The sequence below is a fragment of the Leptonychotes weddellii genome, chromosome 1 (assembly GCF_054177405.1).
Source record: "Leptonychotes weddellii isolate Sample4059 chromosome 1, ASM5417740v2, whole genome shotgun sequence".
In the NCBI taxonomy this organism is placed as follows: Eukaryota; Metazoa; Chordata; class Mammalia; order Carnivora; family Phocidae; genus Leptonychotes; species Leptonychotes weddellii.
Window position 1 is genome coordinate 160,517,729 of NC_138369.1, and position 6,456 is coordinate 160,524,184.

Sequence of the window (6,456 nt, forward strand, 5' to 3'; positions counted from 1 at the left end):
CATAGGGTAGCTCTATTTTCAACTTTTTGAGGAACCTCCACACTGTTTTCCAAAGTGGCTGTACCAACTTGCATTCCCACCAACAGTGTAAGAGGGTTGCCCTTTCTCCACAACCTCTCCAACATTTCTTGTTTCTTGCCTTGTCAATTTTTGCCATTCTAACTCTTGTAAGGTGGTATCTCAATGTGGTTTTGATTTGAATTTCCCTGATGGCTAAGGAGAATTCTTAAATGTTATTGTATATTGACATCTCCTGCTGCTGTCTGGCTGCCTGGAACCACACTGTTGGGTCAGCCTTTTACAGAGAGTGCCTCACATTCCAAAATAGTTACTCCAACTTACCATAATAAAAACTGGCATTCTTCCACAGAAGATGCTTTAGGATAATGTTTTGAGAAGAGACTGGTAAAAGAAATTCACAAAAATATTTGAAGGCTAATAGTATATAATCTTGTATTTCACACACTTTATAGCTGAATGATAATTTCAAAGTGGAGTTTGTACTTGTAAAAGGACTTATGTGAGCACCACTAAAAAAAATTGTACCATTAATATATGTAGCTTAGTTATGTACAAGGGGCATTCTAATCCTAAAGTAATAATAAGGTGATGCCTTGAAAAATAAAGAATGAGAAAGAATTCAACACTATTATTTTAATGGTAATTGATAAAAATCTTTATGTCTTGAAACCTAATGCCTTTAGTTACGGAATAGCATGGTAGTTTGGTTATCTTGAATAAGAATACAACCAATTAGGGGCGCCTGGGTGGCTCACTCATTAAGCGTCTGCCTTCGGCTCAGGTCGTGATCCCAGGGTCCTGGGATCGAGCCCCACATCACGCTCCCTGCTCAGAGGGAAGCCTGCTTCTCCCTCTCCCACTCCTCCTGCTTGTGTTGCCTCTCTCGCTGTGTCTCTCTCTGTCAAATAAATAAATAAAATCTTTAAAAAAAAAAAAAAGAATACAACCAATTATAAAAATGGTAGAAAAAACTGCTTCTGTTTATTTTCTGAACAAGATGATGGGATTGATAAAGATAAAAACTTATTTAGTTTAATATATTTATAACATGTAAATATCACTGCATTAAATATTTCATTTTTTTGGATAATGATTCTGCATGTAGCATTTCACCATATCCTACAGCTTTTTTTTTTTTTCTGAGGAAGCAGAAAGTAACATCTGTTGATTCATTTAATAATCATTTTGAGTTTATTTATGAATTCACTTATTGTGTGTATATCTGTTAACATATAGTAATTTAGCATAAACTTTAGGAACTACTTTCTTAGATAATGATGAGTAAGAAATATTTCTTGTTTTCATACACTATTTATGAAATTAGAGCTAATATTTATATAGTGCTTAACATGCTCCTGGCACTGTTCTATGTTCTTTAACATATAAATATATTATATCTTCATAGCAATCCTATATAAGAAATCATATTACTATCTCTGTTTAATAAGGTACAGTGTTTAACATGGCCAAGAATACACAATTAGTAAATGTAGAGAGAATATTATTTAATTTATTTATTTTTACCAAAGATATTTTCCAATTTTAGGCATAGGAAAATATTCAGGATACTTTTGAAGTCATCTACCTTAAGAAGGTCTCAGTTTATCCTGAGGGATGATGTTCTTAAATACCAAAACACAGAGACAACAAATATGCAATCACAGTGTTTTTTGGTGTTTTGTGGTGAATTACATGAGATGTCAGTGAAGCAAATAAGAGACATATGGTAATTTGGTAAGAATGGCATTTCTGAATATTTTCAAGGAAGGGGAATTATAATTTGAATAAAATGTGGAGAGTGGCTTGTAAAGCAGCAATGATAACTTACAGAAATTCAGAGGAGAATTAATGATAGCAAGATGAAATTAGTGGCAAGTAGCAAAAAAATTAGGGAGCATTTAGAAAATAGAATCCACATGTGGTTTGTTAGATATTGGCATGAGGTAGGAAATGGGCCACTGAATAATGACACATTGGCTTCTGGGCTAGGCATTAGGGAAGTTGCTGTTGATAACCATTAGTTTAGACAAAGTAAAAGTAAAGAGCACCAGCAATAGCAAATTTGGATTGGAGGATAAATGACTTCAGATACGGACACACTGATTTGAGTTATAATGTGGGAGATTTTGTATATGTGATGGCATGGGGACAAGTTGAATTCTGCTATTAATAATATACTATAATTAGATTTTTAATTAAATTAGAATTTTTTTAAAAATCTGCATTCAAATCAAAGTATTGTAGAGTTAATTTTACAAAAGTTCTTATGACTTATATGACTAAATGGTGGTTTATTGATTGTGTACTTCAAAAAAAGTCTGCTTTTGGGTGCCTGGGTGGCTCAGTCATTAAGCGTCTGCCTTAGGCTCAGGTCATGATCCCAGTGTCCTGGGATCGAGCCCCGCATCAGGCTCCCTGCTCAGCGGGAAGCCTGCTTCTCCCTCTCCCACTCCCCCTGTGCTCTTTCTCTCACTATGTCTCTCTCTGTCAAATAATAAATAAATAAAATCTAAAAAAAAAAAATTAAAAAAAAAGTCTGCTTTTTATAATCTTATAAATGAATGTGTAGTGTAGTGTGTGACATTTTTAAAAATAAACTTTGCACCAGGGCCTCTGTGAAACCTTCTTTTGCTCAGAGTTTGCCTGGTCCTCGGAGCACTCCGTGGGGCAGCCCCCAAGCCTCCCCAAGGTGTGAGCAAGTGTTTACTCCTGGCTTGATTACAGAAGGTGGACCAGGGCAGTGACCCTGAATAGGCCTCAACCTATGGTGCAGACAAGAGACTACAGAAGCAAGGGGCCCTAGGCTGAGCCACTGAGGGACAGGTGGTCAATAGCGCTTCAGGTTAAATAAAGGAGGCTATTTTCTTAGTGTGGATTGCTGCCTTTGGTAAGAACATGTCCATCTTGCCATTCACTCCACCACTCCACTTCTGTTGGGGTAGAATAAATCATCTGGTGGACCTGGAGGAGCAGGTAGAGGAGAACAGAATGGACAGGCAGAAAAATGGTATGAAAAAGAAGTTAAAAGTTTGAAGAAGAAACTAAAGAAAACAGGTCAATTAGATGAGCTTGAGAAAGCCATCACCACTAAAAATTGTAATACTAAAGATGTTACCATACCAAGCACTTGTTCTGAAATTTGGAGACTGAGTACACCAAATATGATAGATAGTGGGATAAGACAGCCCTGTCATTGAAAAGGACTGCCACATTTTATGGGGTGCTGATCATGGTTCTGGCCTAGCCATCACAGTCATCACAAACTCAAAGAATTGTAAACTGTGAATGTGCTTTTAATCTCTAAAAGGATGAAGTATGTTTACTACTACCAGAGATTTGAGACACAAGTTTTGCCTCCAGTATTGAAATCCTAACTGAACTGCCACCTCTAGATGATTATACCTATTCCATCCCAGAAAACAGTAATTTCCCAGTGTGAACCGAGCCACAGAGTAACTACATCTCAGAAACTTCATCTCCTGGATGTATCAGGGAAGATGGAAAAACAGGTGATCAACGATGAACTAATGTATGGATATAGAATCTCCCACAGAACTATCTCCCATTACTCTTTCTCTGTTAATCATAGTTTGAATTTGCAGCCAGTTACTCAGACCCTGTACTTTGGTGTTCAGTAGCATATCATGAATTAAACCAGAGAGTGGCGGAGACTTTCCATGCATCACAGCTCTCACTCACTGTAGATGGTGTCACAGATCCAACAAACTCAGAAAGGTCCTGCGCAGGATTATTCTCCAATGTTAAACAAAATGCTACTGTAGAAATGGCAAGCAGACATAGGAAGAGGAGTGTGCTCATGTTATATAAGTGGGGAATTTTTTTACTGAGTACCTAAGTGATAGTGTAGTCTTTGTGCAGAGCCCCAAGTGTAATCAGAGATCAAGCTGACCCCCTGCAACAGAGTGTAAGATTCTACCAGGCTGCAATCTCAAGATCTTCACCAACCAGGAATTTGCTGCTCTTCTTGCTCAGTGTGTTAATCAGAGTTTTGAAGTTGTGTATCAACTAACTAGGATGTGCACCATAAGAATCAGTTTTGTGAAAGGCTAGGAAGCAGAATACAGAAGGGCAGATGGTAACAAGCACTTGTTGGATTGAACTTCATCTGAATGGACATCTACAGTGGTTGGACAGAGTGTTAGTTCACATGTGATCCCTTCCGTGTGTTGCTCAAGCATGTCATAAAGTTTCATCATCAGTCAATCCCATCAGAAGGTTTAATGTAATAACTCTTTTGTCATAGTATTTGTCATAGCTTCATGGGGTTATGTATGTTATGTCCAAAAACTTGGACATAATTAATGGCAGCACCTTGTAGAATAGGTTTTCTGTGTTTGAATATTAAATGAGAAAATTAGTTTCAAAAATACCCTCTCTAATACAGGAGGAAGAGAAGATTTTAAAGACATGCTGATGTCATCTTGGGCATAAAACTGAGTGTCCCAAAGGTTTATTAAAAACAGTAGTAGTTACGTGTACAGATAATGTATCATGATTCAGTATCACAGTATTTGTGCTGCTTATATACATTTTTAATTTGCATAACTTAGGTATTTGTGTGCAGCTTCTTGATTTAATCATGCCTTCATAAAGTTACAGTTATCTAATCTGTTATTCCCACTTACTCATTATTTTTGTCCTTTTAAAATATAGAATATATATTAAGACTGTCATATTATCATTTAGAAACAGATTTCCCTTGTAGAAAAACTAATTTTTCTGCCTTTTACCAAAAATAATTTCTTTTTGGGGGAAGTAAAATAAAATAATATAAAACACCTTGCAACAAAAGAGAATTCTTTCAGTCTTCAAGAAAAAAAATACTTTACTGTATTAAGTAGTAACATTTGTAAAAAATAATAATTCAAATAAATTAATATTTAGAAAATAAAAATTAGAATTCGAAATTAGAAAATAAAGCATTTCGTCTGTCTTACTGATTACTTGCTGCTAATAAGAATTTCCCCTGCTATTGAAGTCCGCCTGACTTTGCCTATAGTTTATACAAATGAATATATTTGTGACCTTTCCATCTAAAAAATAAAAATCTCTGAGGTGACAAACATGCTATTTCCACTTAAATCAAATTTCATCTCATGGTTTTAGAATTATGCACTTTTCTGATATTTATGGTGAAACACATTTAGAAGCATCAACTATGGCCTACATTTTACTTTGGCCTGTAGTTTGTATTTCCTGTTATCTTAAAGTGTTGAGCGATATACATATCTGATAGTTGCCCTTTGATAACTGTGAACAGAATGAATGTTGTGAAAGTAGGGGAACTAATAGATTGTGATTAAATCTTTCATTCTGTTATTGGGTGGTTATTAGATTAGTTATCATGAGAAATGTTTCACACTTTGCACAAGCCTGAGGCAGCTCATAGATATGTTTTATTGAAGTCCTATAGCATATATCTAAATTAATTTTATTCAAAATCTATTCATTCACCACCTTTTGTATGACCAGTTTTTCCCAGGAGCAGAAAATATCTTTCAAAAACAGAGTGATTCTCTCCTTCCTGCCCCCAAACCATTATGTGGTTTAAGAGATAAATTTCAACACAGTATCTTTAAAAGTATCTGGTTTTGGCTTAATAATCAGAAATTATAGTTTTAGCGTTTAGCCAAAGAATTGGGATACATTAAGAAGTCTAGGTAATAATTACCTCTCTGAGACTTTATATGAGACACTTCTGAAAAATAAATGTATTTTAATAGAGGTTCAATGGACAAAATAGACAATATAAAATGTGTTATTTATCATGAATCTGTTAATAAAAAATGAGGAAGTTGATTAATGACATTATAAACATGACCTTAATGAAGCTAGTATTAAATAAAATATCCAATTAGTTGGATTTCAGTACCTTGCTAAAAGAGATTTTCCTGTGTGCTGTAGAAAAATGTTGCAAAGAATTGAAAACCTTTGAATGATATATTATGTGCTGTTGATGATTTAAAATTTTAGTGGTGGTAAGAGTATAATCTGATTTGTGTGTTTGGTCAGATCACTGTATTGATCTTATACATGATACCATTCCACTTGGCAGATGAAATTGAAAATGAATGTCCGAAATGATGCATTTTATTTTCAGTGCATATAGTCATTAAGGCTAGACGTCAGAATACCAGCAGCTACTATATCCTAATAGATTTACTGCAAATATTGAAAGGAAATTCCTCATTACCAAATTCTGTACAGTATCCAAAACAAGCAAAATATATGATTTATGCACGTTTATAACATAATCCAATAAGCGTATTTCTCCACTGATACATGGCCTTTACCATGGTTAGTTTGGCATAGTAAGCTTATTTAAAGGTATGTTTACTTTTTAATTTCAACTCATAAAGCCAGGGAACATATTTATATAAGGTATTACAAATTGTGCCTACATAATTTAGCTGC

General features: G+C 34.9%; 1 pseudogene; it reads left to right on the plus strand.

The window, feature by feature from the left end:
• The first annotated feature begins 2,717 nt into the window (after positions 1-2,717).
• Positions 2,718-4,431, plus strand: LOC102747517 (SMAD family member 2 pseudogene; annotated as a pseudogene).
• Positions 4,432-6,456: the final 2,025 nt, after the last annotated feature.